This window comes from Kogia breviceps, chromosome 16 (assembly GCF_026419965.1).
Source record: "Kogia breviceps isolate mKogBre1 chromosome 16, mKogBre1 haplotype 1, whole genome shotgun sequence".
NCBI lineage: Eukaryota > Metazoa > Chordata > Mammalia > Artiodactyla > Physeteridae > Kogia > Kogia breviceps.
In genome coordinates, this window is record NC_081325.1 from 18,916,612 (window position 1) to 18,941,959 (window position 25,348).

General features: G+C 38.3%; 2 protein-coding genes and 1 pseudogene across 23 annotated transcripts in view; 1 reads left to right on the forward strand and 2 right to left on the reverse strand.

Annotated features, from left to right (window-relative positions):
• The window catches only part of SETDB2 (SET domain bifurcated histone lysine methyltransferase 2), an 85,070-nt gene extending 79,090 nt beyond the window's left edge, over positions 1–5,980 (reverse strand). For 15 of the 18 annotated variants that reach the window (XR_010837139.1, XR_010837140.1, XR_010837142.1 and 12 more), the window contains exon 1: positions 5,446–5,980. The gene's annotated coding sequence lies outside the window, so the exon portion shown is untranslated. Of the gene's footprint in view, positions 1–2,809; positions 2,953–5,445 lie in introns of all 18 variants that reach the window. The other 3 variants (XM_067016315.1, XM_067016319.1, XM_067016314.1) reach the window with 2 other exon arrangements.
• A 223-nt stretch (positions 5,981–6,203) lies between these two features.
• The window catches only part of CAB39L (calcium binding protein 39 like), a 96,923-nt gene continuing 77,778 nt past the window's right edge, over positions 6,204–25,348 (forward strand). Inside the window, exons 1-3 of one of the 5 annotated variants that reach the window (XM_059041697.2) lie at positions 6,204–6,282; positions 21,535–21,683; positions 22,536–22,611. The gene's annotated coding sequence lies outside the window, so the exon portion shown is untranslated. Of the gene's footprint in view, positions 6,283–21,534; positions 21,684–22,535; positions 22,612–25,348 lie in introns of those variants that run through there. The other 4 variants (XM_067016321.1, XM_067016322.1, XM_067016323.1 and 1 more) reach the window with 4 other exon arrangements.
• On the reverse strand, positions 24,787–25,159 carry LOC131743186 (large ribosomal subunit protein eL37 pseudogene; annotated as a pseudogene).

Genomic DNA, 25,348 nt, shown 5'->3' on the forward strand with positions numbered 1-25,348 from the left:
ATTCTTCTCCCCCTGCCACACCAAATCTGCAGAAATGGTAATTTTTTTTGTAATTAAAAATATAAAGTCATGCTGAAAACAAAAAGTGAATTCTCTATAGATTGAGTCTGTGCAACCTCTCTGGGGAAAGGAAACAGATGGGAAGTTGCAGAGATAATGCCAACCACAAACACATCACCACAGCAAAAGGAAGAGTAAATCCTCTCAGAGGAGATGAATACACAACCAAGAATCATCAAACATATGAAGAAAGCTACACCATGAAAGAGACTTAACAAGCCTACCAAACTGATGAACTTATATTGAGGAGAATTAATACAGCATCCTGAAAATAATTTTAAAGCAAATATTGTTATTTCATATCAAAGAGGTAAAGAAGGAAACCTCATCTATGAAAAAACATACAATTTTTAAAAATAACCAATTGGCTATCTTGGATATAAAAACAGTTATTGAATAAACTCAATAGAGAGATATAATAGCATAGACTCAGATGAAGAGCCAGTTAGTAAACTGAGAGACTGAGTTGAGTAATTCACTCAGAACACAGAGCAAAGAAAAAAAAGGAGGGATAACTAGAATGAAGAAGAGGCAATAATGACCAAAAAATTCTCAGAACTGGAAAACACATTAGCCTACTAGTGTGGCTCGTGTGGGTAAGGGTCCACTGAGTATCAAGCAAGATAAACTTTTTAATACATACCACTAGACAAACCATGGGTAAACTTCAGAATATCAAGAAGAAAGACAAAGTCTCGAAACTTTCAGAAAATCTAGATTATCTAAAAGGAATGTTTATCAGACTGGTACTTAGACTTCTCATCAGAAATGCCAGATGCAAAATGTTAAGGGAAAATAAGTCTGAATCCAGAATATTATTTCAGCCAAGGTATCTTTTATTGGGGGGGGTGGGGGGGGAAGGCTTTTACAGACACTCAAAGACTGGAAGAAATAAAAAAGTACTTCATGAATAAAAACTAATGTAGAAGGAAGTACTGAGGTAAAAGAAGCAAATATATGAGTAAAACACATTAATGCTAGATAAATACAGATTAAAAATGGGTTTTAATGACAAATGAAACCAAATTGCTAGAAGATATAACCATAGGAAATTTATATTCTTTTTTGAAGGAGGGATGGAAAAGGATTCTTGCAAGATCTGAGAAAATAAAGTAGAAGCATACTAAGTTCTTCGTAGGGAGGATATCAATACAAACGAAATGTAGACTTTGTTAGGAAAATATAAATTTAATAATTGTGCTAAAAATGTGAAAGTAGGGACTTCCCTGGTGGTCCAGTGGTAAAGAATCCGCCTTACAATACAGGGGACGTGGGTTCAATCCCTGGTCAGAAAACTAAGATCCCACATGCCACGGGGCAACTAAGCCCGCTCGCCTCGCCGCAGCTACTCAGCTCGCGCTCAACTAGAGCCCACGCACCCTGGAGCGTGCAAGCCACAGCTAAAGAAGCCCGCGCAGGAAAACGAAGAGCCCGCGCGCCGCAACTAAGACCGATGCAGACAAAAATAAATAAAATTTAAAAATAATAAATAAATCTTTAGAAAAAAATGTAAAAGTAATCTATGAAAAAGAAAACAGAACAAAGAAAACGGGGCAAACCTCAATTAAAATGAGAAATGGGGGCTTCCCTGGTGGCGCAGTGGTTGAGAGTCCGCCTGCCGATGCAGGGCACACGGGTTCGTGCCCCGGTCTGGGAAGATCCCACATGCCGCGGAGCGGCTGGGCCCGTGAGCCATGGCCGCTGAGCCTGCGCGTCCGGAGCCTGTGCTCCGCAACGGAAGAGGCCACAACAGTGAGAGGCCCGCGTACCGCAAAAAAAAAATAAATAAATAAAATGAGAAATGGAAAAATATAAAAGATACAATGGGAAGCAAGGTAAATAAGAGGACAAGAAAAAGTCCAATTATGTTAATAATCACAAAAAAGGTGAATGTGTTAAGTCTTACTTATTAAAGGACAGACTCTCAGATTAAATTGCAAGCAAAATCTAGCTATATTTTAAAATAAGAGACCCACTTAAATCTCACGAAATGTCATCAAAAGGTTGAAATGAAGGGATGTGAAAAAGACATACCAGCAAATACACGAAGAAACATTCATATCAAACAAAAATAGAAGTTAATATGAAAACCAATAAAAGAGATAAATATTTTACACTGACAGAACAATTCACCATGAATGTCTAATTGAACATATTGACTAAATACCAACTAGGCTCAAGAAAAAAAAAAATTAGAGAGAGAAGTACGAAAAGGAAATTAAAACAATTAAAGATCTTACCAGAGCTGCATGCCACACATCCCCATCTCTCACTCCCAGTATACCAGGTCCAAAAAGTTTTATAGATGAATTCTACAAAACTTTCAAGGAATATATAATTTACATAGTATACAAACTGTTCAAGAGCAGAAAAAATATGGGAGGCTACTCAACATTTTTTTGAGGTTACTGTAACCTTGACGCATAAGAAAAGAAACTCAAGGTCAAACGCACTTCTTGGTATAGAAGCAAATATAGTAAGTAAAAACATGCAGCAGTAGAGTAAAAGTATGTTCCAAAGTATGGTTTATACCAGGAATACCCAAAAAGTTTAGCATTGTAAAGTTACTCAATGTAAATTTCTACATTAACAGATAAATAGAGGAAAACTATCATCTTAAATACAGAAAGACACACAAAAGAATTTCACTAAAAGTCAACAACTATTCTGGGGTGGGCGGGGGAAGAGGAGGGACTCTTGCAAACTAGGAATAAAAGAGAATTTCTTTAACCCGATAAAGACTACCTACCAAAACAAAGAAGTAAATATCATACTCAATGAGGAAACATCAGAAGCATTTTCGTTACAGTCAGGCACCAGATGGGAACACTTGCCACCAATGGAAGTTTGGTACTGGAAGTCTTAGAAAAATACAGTAAAATAAAAAGAGACCTAAAGATTGTAAAGAAGAGAAAAATCTATCTGTAGAATAAATAATTGAAAACTAACAAACTTAAAATTTTAACTTAAAGTTAAAAGCCAACCAAAGAGTTGGGAGAAAATGCTTGTAACATTTTTTAACAATGGTAACAAAAAGTGGACATAGCCACAGACTCTAAAGAAATTTTTTAAAACTATACAGGATACACAGTAATCAGGACACATAAAGAACTCCTCAAATCATTACGAAAAAGATAATTCAACAGAAAATTGGGCAATTTTTAAAAAGAAATTATAGAAACATATATAAGTCAATAAACATACGAATAGATACTGCAGTTTTACTGGTAATCAGAATGAAAAAATTTTTTAAATGAGTATAATTTTCATCCATCAGATGGACAAAAAGTACAAAGATAGTAGTATCTCATGTTGATCAAGATTGCAGGGAAATTGAAGTGTCATAGACTACTTTGTAGGATGTGTAAATTAGTAGAAGTATTTTGTTTTGTTTTGTTTTGTTTTTTGTTGTTGTTGTTTTTTTTGGTGGTACGCGGGCCTCTCACTGCTGTGGCCTCTCCCGTTGCAAAGCACAGGCTCCGGACGCGCAGGCTCAGCGGCCATGGCTCACGGGCCCAGACGCTCCACAGCATGTGGGATCTTCCCGGACCGGAGCACGAACCCGTGTCCCCTGCATCGGCAGGCGGATTCTCAACAACTGCGCCACCAGGGAAGCCCTGTAGAAGTATTTTGGAGGCAAATTTGGCAATACCTATTAAAATTTAAAATGTTCATAACTTAAAACCAAGCAATTCCACTTTTAGGTATATATTCTTGAGAAACAGCACATGTGCACAGCAAAACAAATACAAGGATATCCCTGCAGCACTGTTTGAAAGGTGAAAAACTGAACAACCTAATTAATGTCCATCAAGAGGAGAATGGTAAATAAAGTGCGCTACATAGTACATATCAAGCAAAATATAATTTAACATGAAAATCGATAAATGAGACAAAGATGAATATTTTACATTAACAGAACAATTCAGTCATACATTAGAACACTATCAAGCAGGTGAAAGAAACGAGCTGTAAATAACATAACAAGCTATAAAATAACAACACGTTTATACTGCAAAAACACTGTCAAGTGAATAAAATTACAAAATTATATAGTACGATACCATTTCGATTTTTAAGAATTACAAATGCGTATATGCACCTACAGAGAATATGTAAATGTAAAAAAAAGACTTGAAGGCTCTGAATCAAAGTCTTGAGTGTGGAATGGGGGGAGAAGGGGGTGGGTAATTCAGGGATTGTGGATTGTGCTCTTTATCTGTAAGGTTCTAATTTCATAAAAGGAGAATGTAAAAGTGCACTAATTTAAAAATTAAGTATATAACTTTCAAAAAGGGACTGTCCATTTTAAAGCCTTCTGGAACATACTGCCAAACTGCCTTCCAAAAATGTTCTACCAATTTATACTTCCACCTGTAGCATTTAAGCACACTCAGTAATAGCTTCGTTTTTTTTTTTTTTTTTTTTTTTGCAGTACGCGGGCCTCTCACTGTTGTGGCCTCTCCCATTGCGGAGCACAGGCTCCGGATGCGCAAGCTCAGCGGCCATGGCTCACGGGCTTAGTTGCTCCGCGGCACGTGGGATCTTCCCGGACCAGGGCACGAACCCGTGTCTCCCGCATCGGCAGGCGGATTCTCAACCACTGCGCCACCAGGGAAGCCCATAGCTTCGTTTTAAAGAAAGCTCTCACCAGTGTTGTTCATACCTTCTGAAAATTAAAAGTAACTGAACTTACAAAATTAAAACATGTTTACTGAAGAACATTTGCAAAATATAGTAAAGCATAGAGAAGAAAATTTAAATCACTCATAATCTCATCATCCAGAGACAGTGTTATGTGAGAGTGTAACAGGATTTAAAAATTTGCTCATATTTTTTCCCCTTCTTTTTCATTTTGGCAGAAAAAGTCTGTTTCGCTTCAATTTATGGTTCCTTTTCGTTTTTACAAATAGGCTCTTAGGAAACTGTGACCATTTCCTGTTATGTTTTAATTGTGATGACAGTAATGAACATTTATTGCGTATAAACCATGTGACAGGCAGGCTTCTAAATACTTCACGTGCTCGTATTAATGTGCCTAACAATCATGTGGGATAACTTAGCATGCCCGTTTTTCTCACAAGGAAGCTAAAGCTGCCACACTGTAAGTGGCAGAGAACAACTAAGGAACCAAGCAGCCTGGTTTTTGAGCCCGTTTTTTGATTATTCCAATCTACTGCCTCATTAATACATGCAGAGCTCACTGCAGGTTTCCACCTGCCGAAGAGCACAATTATATACTGTTCCTTATTTTATTTAACTACCTGTTGGGGATAATTCCTTATTGGATTGCGGTTAACGAAAGTCAGGAGCTCTTAGGATCTGACCTCAACTCCGTGATCCTGGGTAAATGATTTTACTTATTTAGGGTTTGTGTGGTCTTACCTGTGAAATGGGACAGTGGTTAAACCATCAAATTCTGCTTCTGGATTTTGGACTGCAGTCCACTCCCCGCAGCCCCTTTTACAGCCTCAGGTTCCCCAGCTGCTTAGGAATCACCTCACATGAAGATGTGCACCGGGTGACAAGAGACTGGAATGCGGGTTGAGAACTCAGCGCGCCCTCAGTCCCTTCTCCAGCCCGGGACTGCACGTGGGTGAAAGGAGGGAGGTGACAAGGACTGGGATCCACGCGGCCGAGGGCTCCGCCGCGTTCCCGGGTGCTGGGCCGAAAGAGCCGTCAGGAGGTCCAACCACGGCCGTGCCTCGGTTACACCGGCTCGATTGCGGTTTCCACGCCGCCCGCCAGATCGGAGGGCTGCGCTCCTCCCACTCCTTTGGCGAGGCTGGGTTCCCCCGCGGTTCGGACTCCTCTCCCACTGCACACCACCGAGACCCCACGGCCCCAGGTGCCCTCTGGCCGGGAAGTACTTCACCATTTACTAGACCTCACCTCAGCAAAAACAGTCCCGCCTCCCTTCAGGCGGGACGGAGGACAGCCCAATCTCTAACGTCCAGGCCTAACGCGAACCCGAAATGGGAGGAGTCGGACACTGAAGGTTCCCACCACCTGGCCCGGAGCCCATTGGCTGCACACCCACTGGGTCCACGCCTCCGAACTTCCGCGCGCGTACCGTCGGCAACGCGGCAGCGCCGGAGCGCGCCGTCTCCCGATTGGCTGTCAGGACTCTCGGGTTATCTCGCGCTCTTTTGCTGGACCAATGGGGATATCCGCAGTCGAGAGGACGGCATCGCTGGAGTGGTGGCTCAGCTGTTTCCTCTGGTAGGTGGTTGGAGCCATCTTGGGTGTGTCTGGGACTGGGCTGCTTGGCGATTGAAAGCGTACTTAGCAGCTCAGGATGAAGAGGCGTTCTGAGGGAGCAGTGGAGGAGAGGAAGGGCCTGAGGGAACAGATCTGGCGCCTTCTTACTTCCCTGAAAGGGAAAGGTTTTCCTGGTCTGAGTCTCAGGCCTGGCTAGGAAGAGCGATAAATGGTGGCGGTGATGGGGATAGCAGGCTTTGGTTGGTTTGTTATTGTCGGGGCTTGGCGAGGACTCTGATGCCTTAACAGTGATCCCTTGGGTTCCAGGGAACTATTCCAATAATCTTTGTCTCGAAAAGATTCTGACCATCAGCCCTCTTTACTGACAAAGGAGTTTGGCTGATGGACTGCCTGATTCAGAAAGGAACAAGGCTGGTAATGGAAGGGGACAGGGGGAGACACCTCACGACTGTCCTCAGATTCGAAAGAGACGTCTTCATTTTCTGTCGTTGCGAGGGAGTGACTGCTAAAGTGTTTGCCCTACTCGGTAGTTAACCTCTGACCGAGGCCCTCCTTTGGTAGTAGTGAGCGTCAGGTTCTGCGTTAGGGCAGTTATATTCATTAGTGTACAGCCAGCATTCCTGCAGTGGTCTTTTTTTAAAAGCAAGAAAGTGGTTGATCTTTGCAGAAACAGTGGAAATGAAGGAAGAATTTTGTCAAATTTTGGTTTTCCTTGTTACAATCTGCTGAAGATTTAGGAATCTCCGGGTTTGCCTTGGCATCCTTGGTTGCTTCGTCATGGTAGGGAGGTTTTTATAAGAAAAAACATCTGAACTTCTGAGCTCTTTGGGTTTGGGAGGAGGGAGACAGGAATTACCTATTTTTCCTCATTATTTAAAAAAATCGAAGTAGAAAGCACGCATGGTCATTCATTTGAGGGGAAATTTTATCGGATCTGAAAACCTAGCTAAAAGTTTAATATTTTGTGATTAACTTCAGTTTTGACACTCATGAGAAGAAAGCAAAGACACTTACTGCCTTGAGTTTAGTTTTCATTTATCCAAGGTTAACTGTAACCCAACTCAAAAGTACCATGGCAGGAATACCAAAGAGAACAGCAGTAAAATAATAATTGAAAATTAATTTTCTTTTACAATTTTACTTTTTATTCATGAGTCTTAAAAACTTAAGTTGCAAGAATTAAAGTATCAGTAATTTAGTGTTGAGTTGATGGCTAAGTAGTACGTAAGGAATGTTGGTGTCTGCGGAGAGTTTTGGAACCAATCCTGGGCAGATTTCCAGGGAGGACTGTATAGGCTATCAAAGTAAAGTCGGTGGGAATTCCCTGGCGGTCCGGTGGTCAGGACTCTGTGCTTCCACTGCAGGGGGCACGGGTTCAGTCCCTGTTTGGGGAACTAAGATCCCACAAGCTGTGCAGTGCAGCCAAAAAAAAAGTAAGCATTTGATGGCTAACAAACACCGATAACACAAAGTAGCTGCTCAGTAAATGTTTGCAGAAACTTTTGGATAGCGTTCCTGGCATATATTCAAAAGTGTAATTGTTGATTGAATACATTTAAAACGTACAGTAATTGGGAGGTATGGATATATACATTTTTTTAGCCTAACTGAAACATAATTTTTTAATCTGCTTTCTGGAAAACTTGACCTTCAATTTGTTTGAACTAAATGTATATGTTGCTTCCACTTTATACGTGTGAGTAATAATGAGGATGGGTTCATAAATCTTTTGTGAGGTCTGTTTATGAGATCCTACTCTAAGGAAATTTAGATAATGAAAATGAACCCTCAAGTAATAATGCTGTAGTTGCCATTTTTTCTTGAAAGCATACAATCTCAGTAAATGATACCAAACTTATTAGTGCCTTCAATCTCTTCTGCTGAAGAAAATTTATTGCTTTTCTATTTTCTTTTTTGGGGGAGTTTTATTTATTTATTTTATACAGTAGGTTCTTATTAGTTATCCATTTTATACATTTAGTGTATATCTGTCAATCCCAATCTATTTTCTTTTTAACACAACTTAAAGTCAAAATGCTACGTTTACACTTACTATATTGCATAAATATGTTCTGTAAGTAATTTTAAAATAACAAATTAGGTAAGTGTCTTCAGATTTTTCTTTGAAGAATACAGTTCTCTAGATTTCATAACATATAATCTGAAGACCTGTAGAAATTTTTTATTTTATTTAAAATTTTATTTATTTATTTATTTTTGGCTGCGTTGGGTCTTAGTTGCTGTGCACAGGCCTTCTCCAGCTGCAGCGAGCGGGCACTGCTCTTTCGTTGCGGTGTGTGGGCTTCTTCAGTGTGGTGGCCCCTCTTGCTGCAGAGCATGGGCTCCAGGGACGCAGGCCTCAGTAGTTGTGGCACACAGGTTCAGCAGTTGTGGCTCACAGGCTTAGCTTCTCCGCGGCACGCGGGATCTTCCCGGACCAGGGCTCGAACCTGTGTCCCCTGCATTGGCAGGTGGATTCCCAACCACTGCACCACCAGGGAAGCCCCGTGTAGAAATTGTTTAAAATATCACTTCTGCATGAACAATGTTAAGTGACTTTAAGTAAAAGTCATTTAACTTAGATTGATATGTTAGAGATTATTTTTTATTGCAATCTCATATATACAAATTTAGATTTTTTTCCCATTATCAAGTGATACACCGTTTAATTATAAAAGAAAAAAATTTGATGATACCTTTAAAATGAATATGTTTTGTGACAGAATGTATATTAGAATCTCTTTATCTAATAGAGCATAAAAAAGTCAATAAAAACTGCTCTCAGAACCTGTTTGGAATTCTTGTGTTTGGTACTTAAAAAATCCAAATGATTTTATGAGTGAAGGTTTTAGAGTGATTATAAGCACTTCTTTTTTACTATTATTAAAGTATAGTTGACTTATTATATAGTTTTCAGGTGTAAACCACAGTAATTCAATATTTTTATAGATTACACATCATACAAAGTTATTATAAAATATTGACTATATTTGTTATTGAACCAAACTTGAGTCTGCTCACCTGCCATGCAGCAAAGCCTATTTATTGACACTGGGTATGGTGAAGGAAAGTACACCATTTATTGCAGGGCCCAGGAAGGAGTATGGGTAGCTCATGCTCAAAAGACCCAAACTCCGGGCTTCCCTGGTGGTGCAGTGGTTGAGAATCTACCTGCCAATGCAGGGGACACGGGTTCAAGCCCTGGTCTGGGAAGATCCCACATGCCGTGGAGCAACTGGGCCCGTGAGCCACAACTACTGAGCCTGCGTGTCTGGAGCCTGTGCTCCGCAGCAAGAGAGGCCATGATAGTGAGACGCCCACGCACTGCGATGAAGAGTGGCCCCCGCTTGCCACAACTAGAGAAAAAGCCCTCGCACAGAAACGAAGACCCAACACAGCCAAAAAAATAAAAATATACATAAATTTGAAAAAAAAAAAAAATGACCCGAACTCCTGGGTGGTTTTCAGGGGATCAGTTTTAAAAGCAACATTTGGGGGTGAGGGCTGCAAGATTCATGACTTTCTTCTGATTGGTTGGTGGTGAGGTAGCAGGATGACATTTCAGGAATCTGAATCATCAATCTTCTGGTTCCAACCAGTCTGGGGTCTAGTGCTTAAGAATGTAGTCACTGGGCTTCCCTGGTGGCACAGTGGTTGAGAATCCGCCTGCCAATGCAGGGGTCACCTGGGTGAGTGGGGGGGTGGCCTTAGTTCCTGATAAAGATATCTGTCAGATTGTTATGTATATCCCTTGAGGAGGAGCTAGGACTCTGTTTTATCACTGAATTAGTGCCATTACTCTTCTTGTTTAACTGCTTTTCCTTTGTTTCTGCATTCTCTCATTTCCCTAATTAGTAACTGCCTGTGCCTGCTCTTTGGAACTCAGGGAAAGCCTGGGAAACTAAAGACTTTTTTTACAAACAAAAAATGGGGGAAATGGAGGGGCTTTTGTACACAGGAGGACCCCCCAGGACCTGCTTGATTTCAATACCCCCTTTTGTTTGATATTCTTCTATCTTGAGGGGAACAGGTGTGGGACAAGAAAGGGAATAAAGTTTTGGATAGAGAGGTTAATAATAAACTCAGCAGAGGAACTCAGTTTTAGGGGGACTCAGTTGCATATTCCCTGTGCTGTATATTGCATTCTTGTAACTTTTTTATTTTATACCTAGTAGCTTGTACCTCTTAATCCCCTTCACCTACTTTGCCCCTTCCCCCACACCCCTCCCCTTTGGTAGCCACTAGTTTGTTCTTTGTATCAAACAAAGAGTCTGTTTCTGCTTTGTTATATTTGTTCATTTATTTTATTTTTTAGATTCCACATATAAGTAACAATACAAGCACTTCTTTATTAAAAAAAGTTAAAATGTGATAGGTTTTCCCCTCATGACTAAATTGCATATAATAATCATTCCTCTTTTAAAATTTATTTTTGAAATACCAGAAATACCTTGCTGGGCTTTGTAAATAATTTTGACCATATAAATGTCACTTTGGGGGAACATTTTGAGATTTTCAGAAATATTTCTATATTCCTCCTTAATTTGGTGTGTTTCACCATTATTTTCTGGTATTCAACCGATAAGGTCCATTATGGGAATAAATTAAATGATGTGACTAAAAATAAAAAATGACTTAAAACTATATAAAGATCATCCTGCTGCATAGCCCAGGGAACTATAGTCAATATCCTGAGATAAACTGTAATGGAAAAGAATATAATAAATGTATATATGTATGACTGACTCACTTTGTGGTACAGTAGAAATTAACACAACATTGTAAATCAACTATACTTCCTTTTTATTTTTTTAAAAAATTATTATTTATTTATTTTACTTATTTTGGGCTGCATTGGGTCTTAGTTGTGGCACACGGGATCTTCTTTGAGGTATGCGGGATCTTTCCTTGCGGTGCGCAGGCTTCTTTCTAGTTGTGGCACACAGGCTTCAGGGCACGTGGGTTCTGTAGTTTGCAGCACGTGGGCTTAGTTGCCCCACAGCCTGTGGGATCTTAGTTCCCTGACCAGGGATTGAACCTGCATCCTCTGCATTGTAAGATGGATTCTTTACCACTGGACCACCAGGGAAGTCCCTATACTTAAATTAAAAAAAAAAAAGAAAACCAAAACAAAACCTATATAAAGATCAAAATGACTACTGCAGTTTGTGGTGTTCAGCTAATCAGTGAAATTGATTGGATGCCTGAATCATGAGAATGTCCATTAACTACTGAAAATTATTGTGAGGTAAACACATGGGACATTCATATTTCAGTTAAAGGAGTAAACTTTAAATTATTATATATTTTGTTTTTTTTAAAGGATAGGGGAACCGAAACACTAAAGTTTTGCCTTTACTGTGACTTCTCCCTTTGAAATCTCATTTGTTCCTGCTGTTTAAACCATCATTTTTGTGCAAATGAGCCCTAATTCTAAAGTCAAGTTCTGCTCTCTTAAGCACTTAACACACATTTCTCACAGCCTTTTGGACAATTAGATCTACTCAATTTATATACTACTCTTCCTCTTTCATGTTTCCTATCTTGATTAATGGGATAAACATCTTCTGAGTGGCTCGGATGTAAAGCTTCAAATTCTTACCTCTCCTTTTGCCCAATTGTATAATCTGTAGCTTTAGCCTCCAAAATGGCTCTCTTCATTTTCTGCTCTCACTGCCACTGCCCTAATTTAGGCCTTCCTTTTCTTTTTCTTAACAACATTTTATATTCCATTGTATGATTGACAAAGCCCATACGCCTTAACTTGAAATTTGTATTAGTTAAGATACAGGTTTGGCTTCTGTGATGGAGAAACTGAAAAATAATTGTGGTCTAAAATAATATTTTTTGAATAAAATAAAAAGTTTCTTTCCTATGTAAAAGTATGAGCTGACCAGGTAGCTTTGCTAGAAAAAGTTGTCAGGGGCCCAAGCTCTTTCTAACCTGTTGCTCTACCATCCTCATACAGCTCCATCTTGTGGACCAAGATGGCTGCTTCACTTCCTGCCATTATATGCCACAGGCTTTTAACTTAAAGGCTAAAATGTATGGGGGCGGGGAGTGGGCAGAATATTTGCAAGTGGTAGTAGGAGTAGGATTTTATTTTCAACCTTGGGTTTTAGAAAGTTATTTTTAATATCTTTACAAAATTTTTTAAAGTAACAATTTCATCATTTCTGTTATGATTTCATGAACTTTTGATGATTCTGTTAGGTTCCTTCAGTTACATTTGGGAGAAGTAAGGTGGGTTGCTTGTGACCCGCAAATATTGTGCTCATGGCCTATCACTTGCAAACCTAGGGACTGGTACTTTCCTTTTCTCTGTGTGTAAAAATGATTTCCATTGTCCAAAATTACTTTCTTTTGAAAGTAATCAATGCCTAGCTCAACTTCCTCTTAAAGTATAAATAGGTTTCATTCAATCACAATCTCTTCTAATCATGCTATACTCAAATTGTGCATTTTATACAATGCTACTTGCTTCTTACAAGCTTGTGAGAAACAAAATAACTCCCTGGAAGGCAAGACTACTTCCTGAGTCTGATGAACACATGTTTGTATGTAGTTGATATTGGATAAATGTTTGTTCATTTGAAGTATATTTCATTTTTTAAATAGGATAAAGAATTGAGTGGGGAGGTCAGAGGTAGGCCTATATTGCTTTACATGTAAAGTGTGGTCTATACTTTTGGCGAGTGTATTCATTTCTTACAAATCAACATATAAAAACATCAGTACCCGACAGAAAATGAGCAAAGGACATGGACTCACGGTGACAAAAGTACAAGCACAAATGGCTTCCATGAAAAGTATTTAACTTGTAATTAAAGAAATAAATACTTAAAGCAATTTGTCAGAATGCATCAGAGACATAAATATGTATATTCTTTTGACCATTTGTAGGAAGCTTCTGTGAAAATGGAGATGGAGTCAAAACTTTTTGATCACAATGTAATTTTATACTTGTGAAAAATTGGAAATAAAAATTACCCAATGGTGGAAGAATGGTTTTATAAATTATGGCACACCCATCATGATAGGCTATATTTCAGCCTTTTAAAAGGATTATTTTCAAAGGGTATTTAGTGATACAGGCTATTTAATGACATAGAAAAATGATCATTATTTTGTGTTACATGAGAAAAGTTCATAATAGTAATTGAGGAAATGCAGTGAGATTCCACTATACAACCTCTTGGAATGGCAAAAAACAAAACAAAACAAAAAGAAAAAGAAAAGAACACAAGTGCTGGCAGGTATACAAAGCAACAGGACTCAAATCTTGCTGGTGGGAATGCAAATACTGTAGCCATTTGGAAGACTTTGACAGTTTCTTATAAAATCCAACATACCTTTATTATATGACCTAGCAATCCCACTCCTAGATTGAAATTTTCCAGCAAGATATGAGAGCTCCATTAGCTTCTCTCTCTTGCCAGCATTTGGAATTATCAGGGTTTTTAAAAAATTTTAGCCATTATAATGAGATAAGAAGTGACATCTTATTATGATTTTAATTTGCATTTCCCCAACAACTGCTGTATGCTTTTCTCATGAAAAATGAAATGAAAACCTGTAGTTTCCCCTCTGCAAGTATTTATAGCAGTTGTATTTGTAATCACCAAAAACTGGAAACAACCCAGATATCTCAACTGGGGAATGGATTTTTAAAAACTGAAGTATGTCTGTACAATGTGACACAGGAACGAACTGCTTCGCCTAGGATAACATATAAATATATTGGAAAAGGGACTATGAGACAATGACATACTAAGTTATCATAAGAAAAAAGACCAAATGAGCTGTGGAACATTGCATCATATAATGAAAACACACCAGAAAAAAAGTAGCCAAAGAGCAGATGAAAGTGGTAATTAAATATTTCAAAATAAAGCAAAGAAATTAAGAGAAAGATGAAACCTTTGAAAGAACCACACAGATCAGAAATAAAAGTAGCTCAGAAATGAGGTGAATAAGCTATATAGAAGGATGTGAAATGAGAGCTGGCAGAACTCCAGAAAGAATTAGAAAAAAGGATATATATTTTTTAAATTTTATTTTATTATTTATTTTTGGCTGTGTTGGGTCTTCGTTTCTGTGCGAGGACTTTCTCTAGTTGCAGCGAGCGGGGCCCACCCTTCATCGCGGTGCGTGGGCCTCTCACTATCGTGACCTCTCTTGTTGCGAAGCACCGGCTCCAGACGCGCAGGCTCAGTAGCTGTGGCTCACGGGCCCAGTTGCTCCACGGCATGTGGGATCTTCCCAGACCAGGGCTCGAACCCGTGTCCCCTGCCTTCGCAGGCAGAGTCTCAACCACTGCGCCCCCAGGGAAGCCCAAAAAAGGATATTTTAAATGATGATTAAATTAGAAAGAAAACAAGAGTGAATATACATCATTGAAAGCACAATAAGAGAAATAAAGAGTAGATAAGAGAAAATTGAAGAAAATCAAACAGATAAAGATTTTTGAAAAGGGGCCAAAAGAAAATGACAAGACAGGGACTTACCTTGTGGTCCAGTGGCTAAGACTCCACACTCCCATTGCAGAGAGCCTGGGTTCAATCCCTGGTCAGGGCACTAGATCTTGTATGCCTCAACTAAAGATCCCGCATGGCACAACAAAGATCCCACGAAGATCCCGTGTGCTGTGATTAAGAGCTGGCACAGTCAAATAAATCAATAAATATATATATATATATATATATTTTTTTTTTTTTTTTTTTTTTTTTTTTTTTTTTTTGCGGTATGCGTGCCTCTCACTGCTGTGGCCTCTCCCACTGCGGAGCACAGGCTCCGCGGCCATGGCTCAGGGGCCCAGCCACTCCGCGGCATGTGGGATCCTCCCGCACCGGGGCACGAACCCCTGTCCCTTGCATCGGCAGGCGGATTCTCAACCACTGCGCCACCAGGGAGGCCCAATAAATATATTTTTAAAGAAAAGAAAGTGACAAGACAGACAAAGAGAGCCAAAATAAGTGTATTAGGAGTGTATTTGGTTTTGTTAAACCAAAGCATAGAGGTGATGGTTATGTAACATTAACAAGTATATTGTGAATATACTTAATGCTACTGGATTGTGTACTTTAAAATGTTTAGAATGGTACGTTTTATGTTGTTTATTTTGTTGTTTATGTTGTTTATTTTACCATGATAAAAAAAATTGTAAACCAACGCAGTGGAACAGAACAACTATTAGAAATACAATTCAGGAAAACTTTAAAGAAGTTTTAAATCTATATATGTTGAAAGGCACACTGTGAATCTGGGGAGTTCAACCCAGAACAGTCTTAACACAGAAGGATTCTTGTAGAATTGTTGGATTTTAAAAATAAAAAAAAAATTCTTTCTGCACCCATGGAAAAACGACCAAGTAAACCTGGAAAGAAAATTAGACTGGAATAGATTTTTTTAATATATAAATTTATTTATTTTTATTTATTTATTATTTTTGGCTGTGTTGGGTCTTCGTTGCTGTGCGCGGTCTTTCTCTGGTTGCAGTGAGCGGGGGCGACTCTTCATTGCGGTGCGCGGGCTCCTCATTGTGGTGTCTTCTCTTGTTGCAGAGCACAGGCTCTAGGCGCACAGGCTTCAGTAGATGCGGCACATGGACTCAGTAGTTGTGGCTCACGGGCTTAGTTGCTCTGCGGCATGTGGGATCTTCCTGGACCAGGGCTTGAACCTGTGTCCTCTGCATTGGCAGGCAGATTCTTAACCACTGCACCACCAGGGAAGCCCTGGATTAGATTTTTTTAGCAGCAACATTTCATGCCAGATAATAACAAAGCAACATTTTTTAAATATTCAAGGAAATAAATATTCCATATCTCACCAAACTATACTTCAAAGGTTCAGGCCATTAACAAGCATATATGAACATGAAACAACTCAAAGAATATTGTTCCTATGAATCTTTCTTGAAGAATATGCTAGAGAACAAGTTTCAGACGACCAGGAAATGACTGGAGAATCTTTGACATGAGGTCAGGTCGTAAGCACTGAATATATCTTGTGTAGCACTAAGATTGTAAGATGGGAATAATTGTGGTAGAATGGTATGTAAATGTTGTATAATCTGATGATGTAGAAATAACGTAGCCCACAGAAGAAGGGAGGGGGAAAGGGGAGTGTAAGTGAAAAGTAGAATAAAGTGGTTGTTTGCCTCATAGGAATTAGCTGTAAGGAGAAGGATAGCACTTGAAGCTGACTGATGGACATAAACATACTATAAGTATGTATACTTAGATGTGTAAGATAAAATGCTAATAAAAGTAATACCAGTGATCAAAACTAGATGGTGGGGGAGAAGAGGAAGTTACTAATTTTGTTACCGCTAATCACAGGAAACTAACGGTATCTTAAAAAGAGGGGAGGGGAATGAAGAGTATTATATAAAGATATTACTATAGAGTTAACCGCAATAACAAAAACTTTCCTAAATACTAAAAGAAATACCCTAAAAAAAGCAAAGAGAACTATGTAATGATATGCACACATTTTCTATAAGTATTTTATTTCTATATGTATTTATTTTCTATATGTACTTATCCGTACACACACACAAAATGAATAGAACATGAATCATTATCACAACACTAAATATATCAGGTGTATTAATAAATGTATATGGGCTCAACTTAATGATTGCTGTATGCAAAAGATACAGTTGTAAAAAGTATGAATAATACAAGGAGTTCATAAGAAATGAAGAATAGGGCTTCCCTGATGGCGCAGTGGTTGAGCGCCTGCCAATGCAGGGGGCGCGGGTTTGTGCCCCGGTCCGGGAGGATCCTGCGTGCTGCAGAGCAGCTGGGCCCGTCGGCCATGGCTGCTGGGCCTGCGCGTTCGGAGCCTGTGCTCTGCAACGGGAGAGGCCGCAGCGGTGAGAGGCCCGGGTACCGCAAAAAGAAAGAAAACAAGAAATGAAGAATAATTTTGAAATAACAATAATAGAGGGAAGGGTGAAAACATATCAGAAAAATGCAAATTTTTTAAAAAGCAAGGTTCATCATCTTGGTATCAGACAAGCAGAGTTTAGTTCAAAAAGCATTAAGATGAAGGATGTTATAAAATAGCCCTTATAAAGCTAATGGTTATATTTACAATGAAGATTTTTAAAAATATCTATTTACCAAATGATACATCAATAGTTTTCATAAAGTAAAAACTACTAGATATAAAAAGGCATAGAAACCTGATAATAATAGAAGACTTTAACACACCTCTCTCAAAATGTCAGGTTAAGTGGACCAAGAAAATTAGTCATTATTACACATAATCAGTAAGGTAGATCTTACAGATTTGTATCAAAGTCTGAATCCATTAATAGAGAATATGTCTTCTCAAATTCACATAGGACAGTTATAAAAATCTATTATGTATTAGACCACAAAGAACATATCAGTTCCAAAATATAAAAAGTCAAAATTTTGATCACATGTAGTAAGACTAGAAAATAATTTAAAAATTAAAAAATTAAACCTGGGTCAAGTTTTCTGTAGGATGGTGGCAACTGTCTAAATCCAAATTTCTCCAGACATCCTTTTAAAAAACCATACAGGGCTTCCCCAGGGCTTCCCCAGGGCTTCCCCAGTGGCACAGTGGTTAAGAATCCACCTGCCAATGCAGGGGACACGGGTTCGAGTCCTGGTCCGGGAAGATCCCACATGCCGAGGAGCAACTAAGCCCACGTGCCACAACTACTGAAGCCCGCACGCCTAGAGCCTGTCCTCCACAGCAAGAGAAGACACTGCAGTGAGAAGCCCGTGCACCGCGAGTAGCCCCCGCTTGCTACAAGTAGAGAAAGCCTGTGCAGCAACGAAGACCCAATGCAGCCAAAAATAAATAAATTTATTTTAAAAAAACAAAAACATACAGATCTGTAAGGAGAGCAAAGTAAATCACCACCACCCTTGCCTAACTAATTTAATTTCAAATTATGGTTATGTAGGCAGATAAACTGAAATGCAGCAGACCCCAGCTCTGGACCCCATGCTGAGGTGACAAGTGAGGTTGAGACTTCAGAACAGAGAAGAAGGAAGCAGGAACTGGCTTCAGTAGAATGCAAGTAAAATAACTCCAAAAAGAGAAAACCCCACCCTAAGGAGGGAAATACTAAGGTTTGAGACTCCTTAGAGAAAAGGGACTTGAAAGTACACGGGATCAAAGAGGCCATCTCAGAAAGGTATTGCTTCTGGGAACAGAATGACTTGGAAGGGTCACCATTTACCTGGAAGCTTGGTGGTAAAGAGAACGAAGAGGTAGTAGAAATTAAGGATCTTGGTGAAACAGCGTAGAAGATAGATGAATCCTTTTTCACCCAAAAAGGAGTCACTGATTTTTAAAAGTCTGTACTTTATTAAACCAACAGAAGGTGCTATTGAGCTAAAAAAAATCCAGTATTTCTTCCAAATCCCTCACTCCTATGTACCGTTGTTAATTAGTTTAGGAAAATTGAAACCCTTCAAAATGAACAGAAAATGGCAGGCAACACCCATATAAGGTTACTATAAGTAGAAAAAATTTAAAAAATAAAATGATAAAATAAAATCAAAATATTTCAGCTGATGAAAAGTCTCCCCCAAAGCTTACTCAACTAAAGAGCTAAAGAAAACTACCTGAATTAAATACTCCTTCCTGAATGAAATACCCTTAAATGAGCATTTGCAGAGATAAAGTCTCAAATTCAGAACCCCAGGACAAAAAAAGAAAGGAAGAAATGGAAGGTGAATTTACTGAACTCAGGAAACGAAATGAAGACAAAAAATAATCATCTTATAAAATGAAGCTAAAGTCCAAGATACCTAACGGAAAGAATATAAGGGACATTGAGAAGAAATATGAAGACAGCCAAAACAATGAAAACTAAATGAAGAAAGGTAAAAAGACAGAGAGAAAATGATTTATATAGATGATATGTAAAATTAGAGTTCCTAAGGAAAAAAAAAACAGTAGTTGAGGTAATATTTAAACTTAAATCCATGAAAACATTCTGGAAGTAACAGAAGATTTAAATCTATGTATTGAAAATGCTCCTCGTATACTGGGAAAATTGATCCCAAGTAGTCAACACTAAGTCATGTCCTAATAAAACTATTGGACTTTGAAGATAATGAAAAGTACCTCTGGGCTTCCAGGCAGAAAGAAGAGGTTAGCAACAAACATCTCAATGGCAACATACAAAACAAAATAGGCACGGGGGCTTCCCTGGTGGCGCAGTGGTTGAGAGTCCGCCTGCCAATGCAGGGGACACGGGTTCGTGCCCCGGTCTGGGAGGATCCCACATGCCGCGGAGCGGCTGGGCCCCGTGAGCCATGGCCACTGAGCCTGTGCTTCCGGAGCCTGCGCTCTGCAACGGGAGAGGCCACAACAGTGTGAGGCCCACATACCGAAAAAAAAAAAAAAAAAAAAAAAGGCACGGAACAAATTTAAAGTTTATGAAATTGTAAGCCAAGGATTTTATAACTATGAATCTCAGAAGAAAATTAAAACTATGATAAATTCCACTATATTAAAAAAATATTTACATGGTGAAAAATGCCATGAACAAAAGTCAAATGACAAGTGACAAACTGGGAAGAATTATTTGAATATACAGCACAAAGAGCTCATTTCCTTAATGAAAATAACCTCCAAAAATCAAGGCAAATTACCATCAACCTGGTAGAAAAACAGGCCAAAGATATGAAAATAGATTTCATGGAAAAAAATGCAGATGACAAAACATATAAAAGATGTTCAACTTCAGTCATACAAAGAGAAATACAAATGAAACCTATTCTAAAAACCACAACTACACTAAAGCCTTTCTCACCAAAATCTACAGTTATATAAAATATTCTATGGACTGTGGGGAAACAGGCACTTTGATGCATTTCTGGTGGGGATACAAAAGCACAAAGCCCAGGAGGGAATTTAGTAGTATCTGGCAGAATCACATATGTGTGTGTCTTTTGACCCAGACATCTAACTTAGGAATCTGTTCTAAGGACACACTGGCATAAAATATAAACTGGCATTTGTATCAATTTAGTCACAACAGAATTACTTGTATTAGCGAAAGATTAGAAATAACCAAAATGCCCATTAATAGGGAACTGATTAAAGTACATGCAACAATGGAATAATCTCCAGGTTGATGGTGTCCCTTCCAAGTCACCCTTTTCACTAGAAGGCATAAAGAGAATGTAGAAAGTCTCCATGTACCAATATCGGGTGATCTGCAGAATATATTACAAAGTGGAAAAAACAAAGGCACAGAAGAGTATATAGAGTAATCTATTAAATATGTAGAAGGAAGGAATAGGAAAGGTGCCAATGATAGAGTTCTCTAATTATAACTTGTTTACATGGTTTCAATCTTAGAATCATGTATGTTTACATATTCAAAAATTAAATTAAGTAAAAAGGTAGAAAGAGAAGAAAAATCTACAAAGGAAGTAAATTTACATAACTATATAGAAGTTTGGTGACATAGCCACACAAGAAAAGGAACAATTTTAGTGACTTTGGAACATAGATTTTGGACTGTACATTGGCCCTCTGTATCTTCAGATTCTCCATCTGCAGAGTCAACCAACCATGGATCGAGAATATGCAAGGAAAAAAATTCCAGAAAGTTCCAAAAAGCAGAACTTGAATTTACCCCATACTGGCAACTATTTACATATCATGTACATTGTATTAGGTATTATAAGTAATCTAGAGATGATTTAAAGTATATGTGCAATGTGCATAGGATATATGCAAACCCTATGCCATTTTATATAAGGAACTTAAGCATCCGTGGATTTTGGTATCCATGGGGGGATGGAGCTGGAACCAATCCCCCATGGATACCGAGGGATAACTGTACCCTCTTAGTGGGGTATATTCAGTAGTATAATTGTCGTATTGCTATTTTTAAAGTATTTTATGTCTATTGTTGGATAAAATAAGTGTTGCAAAATGTTAATTGTTGAACAAAACCACAATAGTTTAAGAGGGCTATGACTTAGAAAATTTAGTCTGGAAAGTCCTTTGATAGATTGAGCAAAGTGGAAATGAAGTACAAAATTACACAGAAGGACAGCTAACATAACAGAGTGCAGGTTACGTAGCAGGCTTTGTGCTGGGCACTATATATATGCTATATAATTTGGCTCTTGCAGCTACCCATTGAGACTTGTGATATTATTTTCCTAAGAGGGGTGTTGAGATTTAAACCCAGATCTATGTGATTCCAAAGCCTGTGTTTTTTCTACTACATTATTGCAGGATATACATCAAATATTGAGAAGAAAGAACATCGAGAGCTAAATGTTCTGTTTAAACCAGTAGTTGCTGCTCAGAAAAATTAAGATGCAGACCCAAAGTCAGTGGTTTATACGTTCTTCATTCAAGAGCATTGTATTAAAGGAGAGAGTGTAAGTTTTCTCTTATTTCTAATGGGAAAATGTAAGCTTACACACATGCACACATACACACCCTCATACTGATGTTGGAGATAAAAATTTTATAAAAGTTGCCATTGATGACTGAAATTAATGACAGATGTGAACTAAGACTATGGCAAAGCAGAAAAGAAAAAATCTAGCAGGCATGGGTTTTCATGATGCTGTTAAAAGCAAAAAACCTTTCAAAGCTTCCCTTCGTGACACTTCAAAGCTCTTCTAAGCTTTGCACAACCTTTTTGTATTGGCCTTTAAGATACTAGTTTAGATAAGGTGGTTTCCTCCTGTGGAAGGTTAGGGCTGATAGAGATTTCAGTGGTGCTAGAGTTCCCCTCGTCTAAGCCACCCCTTCACATTTCTACTGGTTTTCCCTAATGATGAAATATTTTTATTTGGTTCACTACTACTTTTTAAAAAGTCTACCACTTGAAGTAATTGGGGTAGGGAGATATTCCTATTTTATTTTTTTTTATTTTATTTTTTTTTTTTGCGGTATGCGGGCCTCTCACTGCTGTGGCCTCTCCCGTTGCGGAGCACAGGCTCCGGACGCACAGGCCTAGCGGCCATGGCTCACGGGCCCAGCCGCTCCGCGGCATGTGGGATCCTCCCGGACCAGGGCACGAACCCGTGTCCCCTGCATCGGCAGGCGGACTCTCAACCACTGCGCCACCAGGGAAGCCCCGATATTCCTATTTTAATTTGATTCATTTGTATATGATTATGATGGAAATTCAATTTATAATTTTATGTACATGATAATAAGAAAAATGTTGAAATTTCTATAAAGATTTTTTAAATTAATTTTTAAGCTTTTCTTTTTGTTAGAAGCTGTGTTGATCAGTGACTTTGGTGAAGGCTGAGAAAGTTGAAGAAAATTTGCAGATGATACACAACTTCTAAGGTAAGCTAATATAATAATTCAGTCAAGATTATAAGTACCCTTGAAAGACTTATAGACTACAGTTAACACACTAAAATAAAATTTACAGGAGTAATTATAATATCCTGATTTAAATTTTACAAAGCAATCGTAGAAGTATTAAATAGACTTCCATTTCTGGCAGTATGATAGACAAGACATCCACCAAATATGTAAAATACTAGATTCAGTATTTTAAAAATCCTTTAAAATGAATGGATGAACCTATAAGAAAATAAGGGAAACTTTCTGGGGCTAGAAACCAAGCAAGTATATTCTGTGAGGTAAACGAGTGCTGAAGTCGCTGAATACTTTGAGGGCATCCATCAGTTTCTGTTGGCATAGAAACTTGTGCATGGAGAAGAATGGAGACTGAGGAAAATTCCCTGCGTTCTGCAAAGTGAAGGGAGCCTATCAGAGACTATCCTGGAGAGGCATACAGCTCTGGGTGGAGTTAAAATCCCCCTGAATAATTTCTGATTACCTGCTTACATTCGCTTGGATTTGAGGCCTTATTTTATACTATTTTCATGGTCCTTAAACTCTACAAATGGAGAGTTTTAATTTAAAATAGACTTGGGTCCAAAAGAAAATAGACTTGGGTCTGTAACACTCTTCAGTACCTGCCAGAAACAATCACAAATCCTCCATGGAAGGAATTATCAACCTATTATCAAATAATCATAGTTAAAATTCTAACAAATAAACTCATTTTTAAAAAAAAAAATCACAAAACATAGCAAGGGGAAAAAATCAAAACACTATTAGCAAGAGTCAGCAGAAATCATAACTGAAACAGATCTATAGATATTTCAGCTATTAGAAATATCCAATACATAAGATAAATATATTTAATAAATAAAAGAGGGATTCTAACCAAATGTAAAGTAGATAGCTAATAGGAAGCAGCCACATAGCACAGGGAGATCAGCTCAGTGCTTTGTGACCACCTAGAGGGGTGGGATAGGGAGGATGGGAGGGAGACGCAAGAGGGAGGAGATACGGGGATATATGTATATGTATAGCTGATTCACTTTGTTATACAGCCAAAACTAACACACCATTATAAAGCAATTATACTCCAATAAAGATATTTTTAAAAAGAGGGATTCTAAAACATAAAGAGTAATAGACTATAAAAATGACAAGGCACATTAAAATAAGAATGAATTAGAATATCAGAAATGAAAAATCCCATAATAGAACTTAAAAATTAATATGTTAAACCAGCATATAAGGCACAGTTAAAAAAAGTAAGAAACTATAGTTGACCCTTGAACAACACAGGTTTGAACTGCATGGGTCCACTTCAGTACTACATGATCTGCAATTGGTTGAATCCACCGCAGTTATGGAAAGCTGATTGTAAAGTTAAACATAGATTTTTGACTGTTGGTGGTTGGTACCCCTAAACCTCAAGTTGTTCAAGCGTCAACTGTGCATGGAAGGCCATACACAGAGAAAAAAGATATAGGAAAAATAAAAGAGATGGCGAGATGATTTAATCAGAGTAGCAGGATACAATTTATGAAGAAAGTTAGTACTAAAGTAGAACACTTCAGAGTAAGCCTAAGATGAGCAGATGAGCTTCTCTAGAGAGAAAGCATCATCCCCTTTGTAGGGGCAGAAAAAAAACAAAACAAAACCAGAACTAGTTTGTTTTTAATGGGTTCCCCAGCTCATCACTTAAAAGTCAGCACTTCCTCTTTGTCTTACTTTTTTATTCAAGACAAAGAATATAGTAGAACAGGAATGTGATTCATAATTTAAAAAAATTAATTGGAAATTTATTCACAAATATTTGCTGAGGATAAAGCAGTGAACAAAACACAAAAGTTCCCTTCCTTCACATTAGCTTATGTTCTAGTGTCATTAAGGTTGTCAGTTACGAAGTAAAAATCAGGACAACAGCAAACTTATTCCTTTGCTTTTCACTCATAACTTTCCTCAACATGGGGTTATAATGGAAACTCAGGAGTACGCAGAGTTCACCACAGTCATAGAATACAACAGTGTAGAGTGTATACATTATATATATCAGAGCCTACATTTTAAAAAATGCCTATTTCTTGTGTCAAAAAAATAAAAAATGCCTGTTTATAGAGAAACATAGCTGCTGCTTTAAAAAAAAGAAACATTTTTTTCCACTTACAAATGCTATGGTTGAAAACCTGATTTTTTTCTTTTTAAACATTTGTTGAGTGACTTAATTATTGAAACCCTTAAGGATGAACTGGATGCTACAACAGCTGCTCTTTGGGAATTAGGTGATGTTCTTCAGGGAATTCATGCCTGAATCTACTGTATACAATTTTTAGGTGCTTTATTCAACCAGTGCCAGTAGCATTTCATCTTTTAACCTTGGCACTCCGGTATACTTTCTCTTGCACTTGGGAGCGTAGCCGCATTTGCCACAAATCGACTTATGTTGGTGGTAGGCCTTAGAGCCACAACAGTGGCACAGCATGTGTGTCTTATTGCTATGCTTTGCAAATGACGACATTCCCTTCCTCGTCTCACTTCTGATCATTACAGAAAAGAATAAAAGAAGAAAAAGTAATCAATCCTAACACCCAAAGAAAATTACTTCTAAAATTTCATTGTACTTCCTTCTAATTTTATCTATGTAAAATTATATGTGTGTATGGACACACAAATGGTTATGTGTATATATATAATTTAAAAGTGAATTTGAGGGATTTCCCTGGTGGTCCAGTGG